This window comes from Oryctolagus cuniculus, chromosome 5 (assembly GCF_964237555.1).
Source record: "Oryctolagus cuniculus chromosome 5, mOryCun1.1, whole genome shotgun sequence".
Taxonomy (NCBI): domain Eukaryota; kingdom Metazoa; phylum Chordata; class Mammalia; order Lagomorpha; family Leporidae; genus Oryctolagus; species Oryctolagus cuniculus.
The window spans coordinates 129085406-129102966 of NC_091436.1; the positions used below are offsets into that span (position 1 = coordinate 129085406).

The 17561-nt window shown below is 57.6% G+C and overlaps 1 long non-coding RNA gene across 1 annotated transcript; it reads left to right on the top strand.

The window, feature by feature from the left end:
- The first annotated feature begins 8849 nt into the window (after positions 1–8849).
- LOC138849664 (uncharacterized) lies at positions 8850–14861 on the top strand. The gene is made up of 3 exons (XR_011388684.1): positions 8850–9331; positions 10753–10885; positions 12343–14861. It is a non-coding gene; the product is annotated as an uncharacterized lncRNA (long non-coding RNA).
- Positions 14862–17561: the final 2700 nt, after the last annotated feature.

Here is a 17561-nt window from a genome sequence, read left to right on the forward strand (position 1 = left end):
TGACCTGCAGTGTTAGGTGCGGGGGTGTTTGGCGCCTGGCACTTCCGTTGCACCTGTGGGGTCTGTCCCATTCCCAAAGCAGCCCTGGCCATGTACCTCTGGTCTCTTCTAGTAGGGCGGGTCCTGAGGGACAGTGGCAGCCCTCCCTCACTGCACCTGCAGCACAGCTGGCCCCTTGCGTCTGAGGAACTAGGGGGCGGGAGAATACCAGGGAATTTCTGAAGGTTCATGGAAAAGTAGAATTAAAAGTTAAGTTTATTGTGATGCAAGACAATTGAAGTCTTTTCTTTCTCTTCCTTCCTTCCTTCCTTCCTTCCTTCCTTCCTTCCTTCCTTCCTTCCTTCCTTCCTTCCTTCCTTCCTTCCTTCCTTCCTTTCTTTCTTTCTTTCTTTCTTTCTTTCTTTCTTTCTTTCTTTCTTTCTTTCTTTCTTTCTTTCTTTCTTTCTTTCTTTCTTTCTTTCTTTCTATGACAGGCCCCCAGAGTGCTTTAGCAGGAAGCTGGAATTGGGATCCAGCCCTGGGACCCAGCGGGAGTGTCCTTCACCAGTGACTCAACCACCTGCGCAAACACACTTCCCTAAACTTTTTTTTTTTTTAAATTTTTTGACAGGCAGAGTGGACAGTGAGAGAGAGAGACAGAGAGAAAGGTCTTCCTTTGCCGTTGGTTCACCCTCCAATGGCCGCCGCGGCCGGCACACCGCGCTGATCCGAAGGCAGGAGCCAGGTACTTATCCTGGTCTCCCATGGGGTGCAGGGCCCAAGCACTTGGGCCATCCTCCACTGCACTCCCGGGCCACAGCAGAGAGCTGGCCTGGAAGAGGGGCAACTGGGACAGAACTGGCACCCCAACTGGGGCTAGAACCTGGGGTGCCGGCGCTGCAGGAGGATTAGCCTAGTGAGCCATGGCACCGGCCTTCTGTGCGTTATTTTCATAGTATGCATTTTCTTTTGACTTTTTAGAAAACCCTTTGTGTACAAGGATTTCAACTTTTTTCAGAAAAATAAATTTATCTTGTAAAAAATATTTATTTATGGGGCCAGCATTGTAGCATGGCAGTTTAAGCCACTGTTTGCAATTCCAGCATCCTACAGTTCAAGTCCCGGCTGCTCCACTTCCGATCCAACTCCCTGTTAGTGCTACTGGGAAGGCAGCAGAAGATGACCCAAGTACTGAGCCCCTGTCACCCACATGGGAGACCCGGATGGAGTTCCAGGCTCTTGGCTTCAGCCCGGCCTGGCCTTGACTCTTGTAGCCATTTGGGGAGTGAATCAGTGGATGCATGACCTCTCTCTGTCTCTCTGTCACACTGCCTTTTAAATAAACAAATTGTTAAAAATTATTTGAGAGGCAGAGACAGAGCAAGGGAGACAGACAGAAAGCCACGCAGAAAGAGTTCCCACCTACATTCTCCAAATGTTCAGATTATGGCTGGGTCGAAGCCAGAGTCAGGAGCCAGGCACTCCATCCGGGTCTCCCACGAAGGCAGCAGGGACCCAACTACTTGAGCCTTCAGTGCTGGCCCCCGGAGTGCTTTAGCAGGAAGCTGGAATTGGGATCCAGCCCTGGGATCCAGCAGGAGTGTCTTAACCAGCGACTCAGCCACCTGCGCAAACACACTCCCCTAAACTTTTTTATTTTTTTTTAAATTTTTTGACAGGCAGAGTGGACAGAGAGAGAGAGACAGAGAGAAAGGTCTTCCTTTTCTGTTGGTTCACCCTCCAATGGCCGCCGCGGCCAGCGTGCTGCGGCCGGCACACCGCGCTGATCCGATGGCAGGAGCCAGGTGCTTCTCCTGGTCTCCCTTGGGGTGCAGGGCCCAAGCACTTGGGCCATCCTCCACTGCACTCCCTGGCCACAGCAGAGAGCTGGCCTGGAAGAGGGGCAACCGGGACAGAATCCGGCACCCCGACCGGGACTAGAACCTGGTCTGCCGGCGCCGCAAGCGGAGGATTAGCCTAGTGAGCCGCGGCGCCGGCCCAACTCCCCTAAACTTGTCTTTAGTTTCATCTTCTGTGAACCTCGTGAGGAGTCGTGGGATTATTGAGTCTGTGGGACGCGAAGAACTGTACCAAAAGCAAGACACCATGGGCACGGTCTCGGGGGGGCTTCCCCTCTTTCCTGGGTTCGACAGAGCCCTGTGCGTGGGACAGGTCTGGCAAGGGCGGCTTCTTTATTCTCCGGGGCTCAGTTTTCCCATCTGGAAGGTGGGGCTCTCACAAGGATGGCCTGGGTCTTCCGTCAGTGGTGGTTGAGGCTGGGGAGATCCTTACGCCCTTCAGGGTGAGCAGCAAACGACCCTGCCCACGGTTGCCACACCCCTGTCCCGTACGGGGGCCCCTGCTCCCTCTCCCGACTGGCATCTGAGTTGAGGCGGAGTTAGCAAGCCCTGCAGTGTTGGCCGGGCAGTCCCCAGAGCCCTGGGGTTGTGTGTGGCGTGGAAGGGGTCTCATGAATCACCTTGGTAATGGCTCTGCGGCAGCAACCCCACCCGCGGGGCCAAGTGGTCTCACTCGCCCAGGGGCCCGCCCCCCAGGCTCCAGACCAGGGGAGGGACAAAGGATCCCTCTGGCTGCCAGAGACGTGGCTGTCCCCCCATGCTGCTCCTGTTCCGCCTCCCTCACTGCTGTGTGTGTCCCAGCTTTCCCCTGGGTGCAAGCAGGGATCGCACACACACACACACAGCGTGGGATTCAGAGCTGGGAGGCTGTGGCTGCAGGGTCTGTGCTGCCTTTATTTGCTATGTGCACTTGGGTAAGACTGTTCACCTCTTTTTTTTTTTTTTTTTTTTGACAGGCAGAGTGGACAGTGAGAGAGAGAGACAGAGAGAAAGGTTTTCCTTTGCCGTTGGTTCACCCTCCAATGGCCGCCGCAGCTGGCGCGCTGCGGCCGGCGCACTGCGCTGATCCGATGGCAGGAGTCAGGAGCCAGGTGCTTTTCCTGGTCTCCCATGGGGTGCAGGGCCCAAGCACCTGGGCCATCCTCCACTGCACTCCCTGGCCACAGCAGAGAGCTGGCCTGGAAGAGGGGCAACCGGGACAGAATCCGGCGCCCCAACCGGGACTAGAACCTGGTGTGCCGGCGCCGCTAGGCGGAAGGTTAGCCTAGTGAGCCGCGGCGCCGGCCTGTTCACCTTTCTAAGCCTCAGTTGCCCTATCTGTGAAATGGGGAGAACAAGGCCCACTCTTACTTGCATGGAGGAGTGAAGCAAAAGCTTATTGTTTGAGAGCTGGGAATTCTTTTAGGAGCTAAAGCAAACAGTAAGTGTCTGGAGGCTTGGAGTGCTCCCCAGGAGGCCCCACCCTGCATGGCGGGTGGACAGGGGCTCCCCTCTGGCTCCTCCCTATGGGCGTTTCTAAGCAGAGCGTCACCCCCACTGTGCCTGCTCTGCCCTGGCGGATGGGACAGAGGTTGTCCTATGGCCACAGAGGGCAGAGCTGGGGAGCAGGGATTTCCATGGTGAGAACCCAATCTGCATACACAGCAGGCCAGGGGCAGACAGGAGACCCCCGGGCTCAGAGCAGAGTGCCACGGTGAGCCGCATCTGAGCCGCATCCCAGCCCCTCCCCAGCCTCACCTGAGCCCGCTGGGCAGAGTCCAACTACAGGCTATGAGGAGACCCTGCTCTAGCCACAGAAACTTCCAGGTGGAGCGGGCAGCAGTGGCCCACCCGCCAGTCCAGTCCGAGGCACCTCGAGGCTCCCTCCAGGTGGGGGGATGGCGCATCCAGTGGCCCCCCTCCGTGCTGAGCACAGAAAGCTTTAAGGCAAACTGAGGATCCATCCCATAAGCCCTCTGGCCGCAGAAGTCCCAGGAAGCCACCGAGACCCCTCCTCTCGGCAGGGAGGCTGCACGCACCCGGCTTTCCCCACCCACCAGGCCCATCCCAACAGCTTTCCGTGTGCCCCGGGAGCAAGTGCCATCAACAAGCCTACTTATAGCTGGGGGAATTAAGGCGCAGAGAAGTTGAAGCCACCCCAGAACCCACAATTAGCCAGGGTCCGAACCTCAACAGCCTCGCCCCAGAGGCGCCTGGCCTCCGGCTATTCCGTCTCCCGTAGCCAGCGGTGCCAGCACCTGGGTCCTGCACGGCTGCTCCCCTGTCCTTCCCTCGTGCTGCACGTGAGCTCAGGCCGCTGGGCTGGCTCTGCACCTCTCTGCCCTCCCAGCTCCAGGCACGCTCCCCGGCGCGTGCCCGGTGCACGGGAACTGTGAGTATTTGTTACGTGCATGCATGAATGCGTAGTCACAGGTGCTCCTGGAAAGGGAGATTCGGGTCTGGGACCAGGGGCATCCTGCCGGCTGCCGGTGGGAAGGCACCAGGAAGTGCCCGTGGCGGGCGGGCGGGCGGGCTTGCCATCCAAGCCTGGTATTGCACACATGGAGTTGGCAGATGGCGACAGTGTTAACCTGGGATCCAGGACACTTGGACTGTTAGAGCCTTCACTGCCCCCTCCGCCACCACCACGGCCACTGCGTGAGGGGACGGTGCAGTGGGGACTTCAGAGTCCAGCAGGGCCCCGGGCGCCCCCACCCACAGCCCGCACCAACAGCAGCCGAGTGTTCCAAGCCCCACTCTAATTTGTGTTGTTATTACAACCACGGGTATCATCGCTAATCCCAAACTGTATTTCCCACTGGAAGAAAACTTGCTTTTCTTGCTTGTGGTTGCAGGAATTGGAAACTATCAGACAGCAGGCAGGGGGTGGCAGGCCTGCGGCTCCCCGTGGGTGGGAGAGGAAGAGACCCATCTCTCCCGAGAATTCCTCCTTCCCACAGAATCGCTGCGGCTTGGAGAAGGGGGCGCCTCCAGACTGGCGGGAGGGGCCGGGGGCCAGGTCCGCGGCCCTGTGGGTCATGGGCGAGGGAGGGGCTCAATAGTCCGTGGTGCTGTGTATGGGTGAGGGGGCTGGGCAGGTCTGCCATGTAAGAAGTAATGAGTTGAAAGAACCATTCAGCGAGGAAGGAGAAATATCAGGCATCAAATTGCAGGGAAGATTTCAAGTCATCATAAAGGGTTTTTCAAATATATTCACTGCTAAGAGCTACAGATGTCAGGAGAGAAAATTGGTTCACTTACCAATAATAGTGGCGGAGGCTGGGGAGCAGGATGCAGACGCGAAAAGTGCTTAACCAGCCTCCCCCCCCAACACACCCCCCGGGCTTCTCCCCAGGGAGAGAGGCTTGGGTGCAGGGGCCGCCGGCTGGGTCCTAGGTGCAGGGGGAGAACTGGGGCAGGTGAGATGGGAGGACACTGTGTCCCCAGCAGCCCGGTCCCAGGGTGACTTCCTCTCCATCCCCCGAACCCCTCCGCAGTCTGTGTTAAGGACAGATGCGGTGCTTGGCCTGAGTAGGAGGCTTGGTGCTGTCACCAGGAAAGTATCGGTGACTTTTGAGGAGCTGAGCAGTGTGCCAGGGGTGCGACAGATTGGAGACACTTAAGAGTGGGTCCTGCCCCCAGGACACCCCCCAGGGAGGACACACGCGCAGCATCTGAACGGAGCTATGCATGACCTTCGGCACAGTGCTGGGACGAACGGGCTTGCAGTGATGGGTGACCCGGGTGATCAGTGGCCACCTGGGGCAGGCCAGTCGGGGACGCTCAGCCAGTGTCCCTAACGCTGCCTCTTGTTCTCACGCAGCCACAGTTGCACAGGTTCCGTCCTCACCTGCAGGGAGAAAGGCTAGGGCAGCTCCAGCTGGCTGAAATTGGCTCAGTGCCTCTGAGGGTAGCAGGGGTGGTGTTGATCATTTGTGCTTCGGTCAGAGGCCAAGTCCAGCCTAGCTGACCCAGGGGGACTTCCAGGGCAGTTCCTGCAGTGAGCGGAGGAGGGTTGGCTGAGACCTGCCCACCCACTGGGTTACCTTAGAGGAGGGGACCCCGATCTTGGGGAACCTGATTCTTTTATAACACACGGTGAGCGGGTTTACCCTTTGCTCCAGGAAAGACAAGCGATGAAGCAAAGTCTGAAGCATGCCTGCCCCCTGCTGCAGTGGGAGACACTAACTCTAGCTTTCAATGCTGTTTGCCTCACACATATCCTTGAAAGGCTTATCCAGAGTGAGATGTGCAGATTCAGCAGCCCAAGGCTGATCCTTTCCCGCCGGGGACAAACTCTGCAACACGCTTCCTCGCTATGCTTGTTGTTCTGTTCCTGCTCGAATCCGTACTCCATGGGGTCCAACACTGATGTCTCCTTTGGTCATTGACGTAGCATCAATAGCTGGAGTGGAGTCGGACAAAGTAGGTGCTCAAAAAAATGTTTGATGACTGACTACACAACTGTGTGAATTAAGAACAGTCTCTGATTGGTATCTCCCCATTCGGGAAGTTCCACAGGCTTCCTGGAGGAGAAGGAGCCTTGGGGTGGCGGGGGCCGCAGGGAGGCGCTGGCCAGCTCTGATGTCATTTCTGTCACGGGTGACTCGTGTGTGTCCTCAGGCCCCCGGCGTCTCTCCTGGACCTGCCCCTCCCTCCCACCCCTGAGCCTTTCTGGGTCTGGTAATTAAAAGTATCAAAGCAAAGTAGCGCTGTCTCATTACACGTCCTGTTTATGTGACTCTAATGTGCTTAGAGATGATTTGAAGGGCTAGAAATCGGCAGCAAGTTCTTCCCCGTCCAGCCTGGAGCTGGCAGCCTCGAGATAAGGGGATCAAGACCGGCCCGTGAATCAGCTCCAGCGTAAACCAATAATGCATTAATGTGGCCGAGGAATTAAAAACAACAGAGATGCTGCACATTCCGCTGATTAATTAGCTGTTCTAGTTAATTTTGCTGCTTGTAGAGACAAATCATGGGTCTTAATAGTGGAGCGATTCCCTGCTGGTCACTGCGGCCCTGGGCTGGGCGCCATGGGGGAGGGGAGGCTGCTGTAGCCACTTGGCCACTTTTCCTTACTTCCGGGCTCTCTCCTTCAACACAGAGTCGGGGGACCCTCCATCCAGGGGCGGGGTTTGGGGGCTCAGCTCCCAGGGACAGGCAGCTGGGAGGGAGAGCTGAGCTGCTACGACTGTACCAGGTGTCAGGGGCGGGGCACATTAGACCCTGAACTCTTTGCATTTCTTTCATTCATTCATTCATTCATTCATCCATCCAGTGCTACGTGCCGTTTGGCTTCTTCTGGGGATTGGGCTCTCTGCTGGCTGGGGAGCTGCCCGAATAAATGCATCACAACCTGTGAGCTCCAGGGACCCCGGGGGCCAGGGTGCGGGGGCGGGACACTCAGCGCTTGGGCAGCCCTCTGCGCACGCGCCGCCCCGCGGTCTGGCTTTGCACACAGTGGGGCTCTCTCTCTCTCTCTCTCTCTCTCTCTCTTTGCAAAGAACAGAAAATGACCTCTTCCCAGGCAAGTTTTCCTACACAGATTACATCTGCAGACTCGGGGACTTGGGACACTGGGCCGGGGCTCGGGACACCTGACTCCGGGGCAGCCTGACTGCGTAGCCCAGGACGAGTCCCGCCGCTGCCCCAGGCCCAGGCCCCGTGGCTCCGGGGAGGCGGGGGGCTGCACCGGTTTCCTCCAGGTAGAACCAGAATGCCTCCCTGGGGAAAGCCCTCACCCCATGGGTGAGACCAGGGCTGACTCCCGGAAGCTGCAAGGAAAGCGGGGTCGCCCGGGCTCCTAAGGAGAGGGGAGAGCAGGGGGGACCCTCCAGAGGGCGGAGCCACGCCTCGGCTGGGCACGGGCAGCGCCTGACACTCGGCCAGCAGGAGCCTGGCAGGAAGGCCGAGCACAGCTGGCTCAGGGCAGCAGCAGGACCCACGCCCGGCTGAGGGGAGGTGACTGCCGCTCGGCTTCCGGCGGAAGTCACAAGCCCCAGCACGGCAGATCTTCTGTGGTTTCAGAAGTGATAATTCAGGTTTTAGGTGGGAAAAAAAAAGCTTGGTTTTCAACCTCTGGATTTGAGTTTTAAATATTTGGATATTACTGTGTGGGCAAACAGTACATGCTTAGGGACCAGATTCAGTCCCTGGATGTGTCAGTTAGAATTAGCTTCAGCCTGAAGTCATAGAAAACAAACAAATATGCAAAGTAGCAGTGGCTTAAATAAGACAAGAGCTTATTTCTTGCTCACTTCTAAGAAATCCAGAAGTAGCTCTGAGCTGCTAAGGCATTGCACACATTCAGGCTCCTTTCTGAATCTCGTTTCTCTGCTCTTCCTCACATCCAGTCCCAGCATTACCTCATGGTCCAAGACGGCTGCTGGAGTCCCGTCCCTTACATCTCTATTCAGACTGGTGGGGCAAGGGAAGAGCAGAAGAAGAGCTCACTCCCTTCCTTTCTGGGACTTATACCAGAGGTTGCACACTCTGTTTCTGCTCACACATGCAATTGCCCAGACACGATCCCAAAGTCCCTACCAGTTGCAAAGACAGCCAGCAAAACGGTAAATTGTAAAATTAGTATTATCGTGCATCCAGTGGGAAAGAGAGAGGCAGAGAGAGCTCCCATCTACTGGTTCACTCCCCAAATGCTCACAAAGGCTGGTCTAGGCCGAACCTGGGAACCAGGAACTCAATGCAGGTACCCCGTGTGGGTGGCAGAATCCCAACTATTTGGCCCATCCCTGCTGCCCCCAGGGTCTGCGTTGCCAGGACACTGGAGCCAGGAGCTGGGGCTGGGAGCTGAACCCAGCCGTCTGAGCCACTGGGCCGAACACCTGCTCCCGCGTCCCTCTTTGCTGGTTCCCTCACCCCTCCCGTCCCTGAGAGTCTCTGCACTGACATCTCTTCATGTGAAACGTGGGCCCCCAGAGCTGTGGGTTAAGATACGGTGTGGCTCTCAGCGGTTTGTGTGGGGGGCGTGGAGCCCTGACGGAGGTGATTGGCTCGCTGGGCTGTCACTCTCGTTCAGAGGCACCGCTCCCTGCAGGAGTGGGCGGGCTCTTGCAGGCTGGGGTCCGGCGCTCTAAGAGTGGGCAGCTGCTGCAGGGGGCATTCGGCTCCAGCTCCCTGTCCCTCCCTTGGGCGCCCTTCCTGTGATGTCATCGGCCGATTGTGACGCAGTGGGGGCCCTCCCCAGCTGTAGCCGCTCGACCGCTTTCTTTATGACTTCCCCAGCCGCATCACACATCAGAGACTATGAGAAGAGAGCGGAAACAGCTAAGCGCCCGTGTACTCCGGGAGTGAGTGGGAGGAACCCCCCCCCAGGACCCCACCACTGGCTGGGTCAATGCTGTTGCGTCCACGACCTGGCTGAGTGTCGGTCACCACCCTCCAGCACGGCTACACCACCATCCGCATCTGTGTTACTACCATCAAGAGCTACACACGTCCTCTTCAAGGGGCTGAACAGAGAGGGAGCCCCGGCCTCCACCCACGGGACAACAACGGTTTGGGAGCTTTTACTGTATGCCAGGAACTGTTCTAACAACTTCTGCTTTACTAACTTTTTAATCTATGATGTGGGTACCCATATCATTCCCATTTTAAAGGTGGGACAACTGAGGCGCGTCTAGGGAGCCCCTGAGAGAGCAGTAGGGCAAAATGATGAGCGGGAGAATGCAGAGGCTGTCTCTGGCCAGGGCACGGTCTGGAAGAGGAGCCCCCCTGTGCCCTCAGCGGGGCGGAGGGATGTGGGGGAGGACATGGGCCATCAACCGGGCCGAGCGGCTTGGGGAGCTCGGGCGTCGGAGCCGTCCCCAGGGCCCAGAGCTGCGAGGGGGCGCCATCCATCGCTCCTTGTCCCCGGCCACAGAGGACGCAGGGACTCACTGAGACTTCTCCCGGTAGGTGAGCCGGTTTCCCCCGCTTCTCCCCGGGAGCACCAGCTTGCCAGGCGCCAGCCTCTCCCCCCAGAGCAGGCGGCTCCCCCGTGCCCTTCTGCAGGTGCCTGAGGTCCTTGTGCTGGCCGCTCGGCGCCCTTGGTCGCTTGTCTAAAGCGCATCTTTCCGGGCAGCTCGCGAGCCGAGTGATGAAGATGCCCGTGTCCCACGCGGGAGCCCCAAAGGGAGCTCCCGGGTCCCGCTGTTGGCATGAGCCAGTCTTGGTCTTTGCAGACACGTGGGGAGCGAGCCATCAGATGGCAGCGTGCATGCTCTCGCTGTCTCAAGTAAATAATAAGGTTCTAATAAAACCTTTAATAAAATGTGTCCCTTGTGACAAACTGTCACTCCAGGAGAACAAGAACCAGGACTTCGATTCCTGCCCAGGGCCCAGTGCGGTGCCAGCAATGTCAGAAATGGAGTGAATGAATGATAAAAATCTAGGCTGGTCTCTGACCCGATCTCCTACAAGCCTCGGTATTGGCCATCGGCTTTCACCGCCCCAAAACAAAAATAATGGAGTTTTGCTCTGAAGGTTTAAAACGTGACCACAGGAGCGCTTCTTCCCAGCAGGCAGGTGCGTGCCTGCCCAGGCGGCTTCCGTCCGTAACAGCTCTGCCCAGCATGGGCCTAGAGAGAGGCCATGGGGGCTCAGAGAGAACTTGGCCTTGTCCCAGCTCCCCTGGCTCCCGGGCTCCCAGGCCCAGCCAGACATGCACGCAGCCTCCTCCCCCTTGCCGCCCGAGTCCAGTGGGACCGAGCGGGAGCAGGAGACCAAGATGTGGGCCCTGGCATCGCCTTGAGGGGTGAGTGCGAACTCCCCCACCCCCACCCTGAGCATGCACCTCGCCCCCTTCCCCAAAATCCCACGGGGCAGTCCTCACACAGCCCCAGCTGTGGGCCTCCTAGGCCAGGTTCTAGCCCCGGCCCAGCTGTGCGTCCCACGTGGGTGTTTGTCTTAGACGGGTCTCTGGTTCTCGTCGCTCCAGGGAGGACGGCCATGTCAGGGTTGCTGTGGCCACAGGACTGGGGGTCCGGCTCTGTCCCGTGGCGCCCCCTCCTCGCCCTTCCTGTGCAGTGGCGCTGAAACCCAGGAGGGCAGTGTCTCAGGAGCCTCCGTGAGTAAGTTTCCCCTCACCAATTCATTGCTTGCAGTCTTCCAAAAAATTGGAGAGCAGAGACAACCTCCACACCCAAGTTTAATACATAAAGATAGGACCCGGAAGTCCCTAAAGATGAGTGACATAGTCCTCCATCAGACTGGGGCACCCCAGGATGGAGCTGTCTCCCCCCTCGGACTGGGGCTCCCTGAGGATGAGGCTCTGTCTCTCTCCTCATACTGGGCTTCCTGAGGATGGGGCTGTGCCCCCCCAGACTGGGGCTCCCTGAGGATGGGGCTGTGTCTCCCCCCTCAGACTGGGGCTCCCCGAGGATGGAGCTGTACCTCCACTAAGCCTGGGAGCCCTCCTTGGTGGGCAGTGTCTCCTCCCTCAGACCGGGGCTCCCTGAGGACAGGGCTGTGTCTCCCCCTTCAGACTGGGGCTCCCCGAGGACAGGGCTGTTGTGCCTCACCCTTCAGACTGGGGCTCCCCGAGGATGGAGCTGTACCTCCACTAAGCCTGGGAGCCCCCCTTGGTGGGCTGCGTCTCTTCTATTATCCATGAGAGTCCCATAGGCAGCGTTGCTCCTCGGGGGACTGAACCACTTCCTACTAACAGGACCCCAACTTCCCTTTATCACAACCCCCTAGGGAAACCGAGGTTCCGGGTCTGAGTTTCTGTGTGTACCTCTGTGTGTGTGTGTGTTGAAGTATTTCAACAGTACAGAAAAGTATCAAGAGGAGTCCAACGATCGCACATAGACACAGCAGCTGTCTGTGCTGGGTCTGAGCTCCCTCACATGTGTGTCATGTGTGGGTCCCGCCACCTTGCAGATGGTCACGCGTGGCACATCTGTGAAGTCCAGGGCACGCCTCCCTTCCGCGGGCAGAGTCTCCGAGCCCTCCTGTGTTACTCAGGTCTTTGTCACTGAGGGACGTGCCGACACGGGCAGCCCATGGTGGAGGGAAGCCTACGTCTGCTGATGGCTCTGCAGGGTCACAGCTCAGGGTCAGGCAGGCCTGCTGGGCCTGGTGTCCGGTGAGGCTGGAGGAGGGCGATGGCAGGGTGAGCGTGCAGGGGCGCTCACGTGGGGAGCCAGCGAGCAGAGAGGTGGTGCCCACGCCAGCCCTCTCAGGAGAGCCCCTTCCAAGGGCCTCAGGCCCTCCCATGGGGCCCGCCTCCCACACCCCGACACTGGGTTAAGTTTCCACCCTCTGAGTCCCAGTGACTCGAGACTGCGACACATCCGTCTGCAGGAGTTTGTAGTGTTTGCGGCTCACTTCACTGCATCCCCTTGATGAAGCGCCGGCCTTAGCAACTCGCTTCCGGTGAAAACTTCCTGGTGAAAACTGCATGGTGGGAGTGATGCTGCCCCATTCCAAGGCTGGGCCCAACAAAGCAGTTCCACCTCCACCTGGCTCCTTTCTCTCTCTCTCTCCCTCTCTCTTTCCTTCTGGACACCTGCTCTTGGAAACCCAGAGGCCTTGCTGTGAGCAAACCAAGGCCCAAGAAGAAGCCAGCTGTGGATGCTCCCACTGTTGGCTCCGACTGAGACCTGGCGACAGCCAGCTCTGGCCGCCAGGCCCGACTGAGACGCCGCTGGGTTGATGCCACCGGGCAGTCACTCATGAGAGACTCTGAGCAAGAACCGCCCTGCAGAGCCCAGCCAAACTCCACATTCCCGGGAAGCACAAGCAACTCCCATTGTGTCCACCACTGCTTGCAGGTGCTTTGTCGGGCGGCAGTGGAGAGCAACACCTTTATACCAGACACCCAGCACCACGTGCGATTCGTTGTCAGGATCCCAGGTTAACAGAGTATCTGTTGCATCCTCTGCCCTGAGGTCACAGCAGGGTGGGCGTTCACTCCCTGGCAGGGGTCGCTGTCTCACTACCTGGTATTTGCAGATGCGGAAGAGAGTGGAGTAGGGTGGAGAAGGCTGGAGAAGGAAGGGAGGCCAGGCAGGAGCTGAGCTCACCTGATGGCCCACAGGCCTGCTGTGCTGGGTACTCACACCCATCTTTTGATCCTCTCTCTGTCACAGGTAGCACCTCATTTTGCAGAAGAGCAAACTGAGGCTCAGTCTGGGTCGTTGATGAGCTCAGAGCTGATCAGCAGGGGAGCCAGGTGGTGCACCTGTGTGCCCGGCCCCATCCCCCATCCCATCTCCTTTTTCACACCCCCTCATCCACGGTGCCTCCTTGCTGTCGGCCAATCAATGATCAGGTAATCAGCCGAGCCCCAAGGTGCCCAGCAGCACGGTGGCACCAGGAAATCCTTGCTGATGCCTCACGTCCATCTCTGCTGCCGAAGGTTCCTGAGTTTGTTGGAGCCCAGGAATATCGGCTCATTTTCCTCCCGTTAATAAATCTCCAGGGACCTACTGATTCTTCCTGCATTCCACATTGCTTCCTGTCTGCCTTCAGCTCCAGGCGGGGGGGGGGTGGGGGGAAGCTCGGGCCCCGCTCTGGCCTCCTCTTGGTGCAGTCTGGGGTTCTGTCTCCAGCTTGGAGGACCACCGTGGCAGGCCCAGGAGGCCCCCAAGTCCCTGCCACCCTCGCCCTTCCCCCAAGAAGGGGCCTCTGTGCCTTGGATCCTTGGGGAATGAGGGATCCAGACTAGGGCTCTGCAATTTGCTTTCTTCATTGCCCACCCCCAAAACATTTTTCCATCTGTTCTCCGAATCACCGCCCTTGCCGGCCTTACGCCCCAGGGGTCCTGAGTCTCTGTAGAGGCCATACTCCCTCCATACCTCTCATTGCACTGGGGTGAGGTGTGAGGCCCCCTTGGCTTCAGCACACAGATGCTGGCTCAGAGGTGGGGGCTGCAGCCCCCAGACTCACTTCTCCTGCCAAAACGGCACATTTTCCAGGTCAGAATGCTTATTTACTTGTCTTTATGTGTCTGAAAGGCAGAGGGACAGAGACGTACATACATACAAGCAGACAGACAGGCGGACAGAGGTCTCCCATATACTGGTTCACTCTACAAATGCACACAACAGCTGAGGCTGCACTGGGCCAAAGCGAGGAGCCCAGAACTCCATCCAGGTCCCCCATGCAGGTGGCCGGGACCCAAGTACTTGGGCTGTGACCTGCGCCTCCCAGGGTGTGCATTGGCAGGAAGCTGGAGTCAGGAGTGGAGCCGGGCACTGTGACATGGGATCCAGGCATCCTAAGCAGCACCGTAACAGCTGTGCCAAGTGCCTGCCCCGGGGAATATTTTCTTTAGAAAATCAACTCTGATCGATTGCTTATTCAGCTGAAAATAAATAGATCTGGTCAACCGGGTTAGGAATTAGCTGAAATTCTGTGTGTAGCTGGGAGCTGAGATGTCTGAGTTGCAGGCTCTTTTCTCCCTGGTTTCTCTTCAAGCCCACCTCCAGCACCACAGCCAAGGCCAGGGTGCACGGAGTGACGGGTCCTCCACCTGAGACACCAGAGACACAGCCCTTCGTCCCTACAGGGAGGGAGCAGCTCCTGGCCTCTGCACCTGCAGTCAGTGCCCTTGTGGGGGCAGAAAGGTTGCCAGAGGCCCCTAGAGCCATGAGTGTCTGTGGGCTCTGTTTGGAAACTCTTAGGGGAGAAGTCACTTGTGCATGTGTGTAGGGCAGAGTTGTGCTGTGAGCCAGCCGTGTGTGTGTGTGTGTGTGTGTGTTGTGGCAGGTGATGTGTGAGTGTCTGGTTGCTCCCTCGTGTGTGTGTGTGTGCATTTTCTAGTGCCTGTGGCTGTGGCTCCGTGTCCCTCTCTGGGCTCTTGTCACAGTGTGCCCCTGTGCGAGGGTCCAATGAGAAGCAGGACAATTGGCAGGCAAGGCATGAGCTGCCCTAAGGAAAGTGGCGGTAGATTTTATGGAGTAAATTAACTCACTGCAGGGGGACTTTAAAACGCCCTGACTCTTAGTTTCTTTAAACACTTAGGGCAGTGAGAGACGCCAGGCCTGGGGTCTGTGGGCTGGCCGCTGTGAGGGTCTCAGGGCTCATCTTGCAGTGTGAGGGGGACAGAGGAGCTGGAGGCAGACATGCCTTGAAGATGAGAGGGCAGGGATGGTGGAAGGGGGAGCGCGGGCCTGGGTCAGGAGATCTGGAAGCCCGGCTCTTGGGCTCTGGAGGCCCAGAAGTAACATGGGCCGACCCCATCATCTCTCGGAGCCTGTGAGTCTCATTCCCAGGGTGCACAAATCCCCTGCCTTCAAGAACAAGAGAGCAAACATGACAGCAGGTGCGCAGCACGGTGGCTGGCCCACACAGGCCTGCGGAGAGGAGAGCTGCAGAGACAAGTGGAGGCGCTCCCGGGTTTCTGGGGTCTGGCACCTGCCTTCTGGAATCCTACCTCTATGACAGGTTCCCGGACCCGCTGCTCTGCCTGAGGCCCTTGAGGGCAATGCAAATGGTACCCCGACCACACGCAGAGCAGAGCTGGTGGCCGGTCCTGACTGTGTCGCACATGTGACACCCATGAGGTCCTCAAAACAGTACCAGGAAGCACCTCTCTGGGCCTTGCTTTCCTGACCTGCCTAACAGGTACTAACTTTGCCTACCTGATGTGTAAAAAGCCCATAGGGCAAAACTGGGCTCATGGAAGGCACTGGATCAATGTTGTCCCACTTTATTAGTACCACTTTATAGATGGTGACATCAAGGCTTGGGGCAAGCAAATGTTTTCCCCAAGGGGATACAGGCAGCCCTGGGATTTGCCCCTGACCTCTCCTGTGGGACTAGAGTCTCCCTTGCTCTTGCCAGGGTCTGGCCCAGGAGCCAGAATCTTCCTCTTCTTTATTTCCCCTCACTGGCTGGGCCTTAGCCCTTGGCAGCCAACCCCCTGATACTGACCATGCACCTGACTGCTCATCCACCTACAGTCCCCAAGGGTCACCGAGGGACCCATGTCCCCCTGAGGGACTCCTTCCTGCCTGTCAATCTAGCTTGTCCTCCTGGGCAGAACCCCTACGAACTGTCTGCATAGCACGCCACTCTCATGGGGAAAAGTCGGAAACAGCACAAACATTACCCTCTGCTTAAGTTGTCTCTGGAGCCGCTGGGCCGTGGGAGAGCCATAGCCATGACCTAAGGTCCAGGGCAGCAGAACCCCAGATCCTGAGAGTGTGGGTGGTGACCGTTCCAGGTTTAAGTGCGGTGTGTCATTCATCAGCATCAGTTTGTCTCTCTCGTCAGTTTAATTTTTAATTTAATTTCCGTCTGTGATTTTGCTGGTTTCATAAACTTGCCGAGGAGGAACCTTGTTGTTGTGCAGAACATGACCGAGCGCCTTCCTGTGAGTCTTCTTTCGGCTTCCTCCTATTGTCCAGTTCCCAGGAATCATCTTCTTAGATCCCTTCCCAGAAATCCACACGGCCCACATGCTTTGTTCCAATTTCTGGCTTTTATGCTTTGTTCGTGACTCCGTGGGCAGTCCCTCCACTTTCAATGGGGCTGGAGGTGCGGGCGAGCCACGGCCTCTCCGCTCTTGTGGCCTCCCTGGCTGGGGGAGACGTGCAGAGCCCTACCTGGTGCAATCCACACTGCCATGCCTCGTATGCCTTCCTCCTGGGAGTGTTTGTTGAATGCCCCCGGAGGCCAGGCATTGCTTCAGGTGCAGAGATGCACTGGTCACAAAGACTCACACGCAGGCCACTCCTGCAGGTGCATGCACTCATAACAAGAGGCACTGACAACACCCCTACACACACACACACACACACACACACACACCACCTTCACTATCCAGGACAAAGGACAGCAGGGGTTGAAGCTTCTGGATACCTTGACCATGGTCTGACTGCCCCGGGGCAAAGTCTTCCTGCCATGTTCTCAGCTGGCGTCTATGTGGCACCCCTGCTCTGCTCACCCCTCTGTCCTTGTGGGGGTGACTTGGGGGCACATGGTAGCCGGCCGTTGCCCTCCTAAGGATATGCCCTAGATCTCTCCCTGTGCACGCCAGGAGATGGGGATGGGGATGTTCCCTGTGGCTTGGTTTGCAACAGCAACATTTGGCTACAACAAGAATGTCCCTCTATACAGTACAGAGCGGATTGGCTCAGAGCTGCCTGGACCAGCATGAATGGATCTCAAACATGCAATGCTGAGTAAAGACAGCGAGTGGCCGAGGACGCGATGAATGTGCCATTTATACAAAGCTTAGAAACACACAGGCAAACGCTGCGTGCTGCCCGGGGACAGATGTATCCTGGCAGGAACGTGAATGCCGGCACAGAAATGAGCATGGCAAAAACCAGAGCTGGGAGTGCCGGACCCCAGGCGGTGAGCGCATCCTGGTTAATTTCATAACTGGTTGGTGGGTACGTGACGCTCACTATATTATTACCTACATTTTTAGGCCCCAAATATTTTAGTTGTAGCACTGAAACAGAAATGGAGATGAGTGTTGATGCAGAATTTCTATGGGGTCAGTGTTAGAATTGTAATGGAGGGTGTCGGTGATGTGGTGCAGCAGGTTAACGCCCAGGCCTGCAGTGCCGGCATCCCATATGGGCGCCAATTCGAGACCCGGCTGCTCCACTTCCGATCCACCTCTCTGCTATGGCCTGGGATAGCAGTAGAAGATGGCCCAAGTCCTTGGGCCCCTGCACCCATGTGAGAGACCTGGAAAAAGCTCCTGGCTCCTTGTTTTGGATCAGTACAGCTCTGGCCATTGTGGCCAATTGGGGAGTAAACCAGCAAATGGAAGACCTCTCTCTG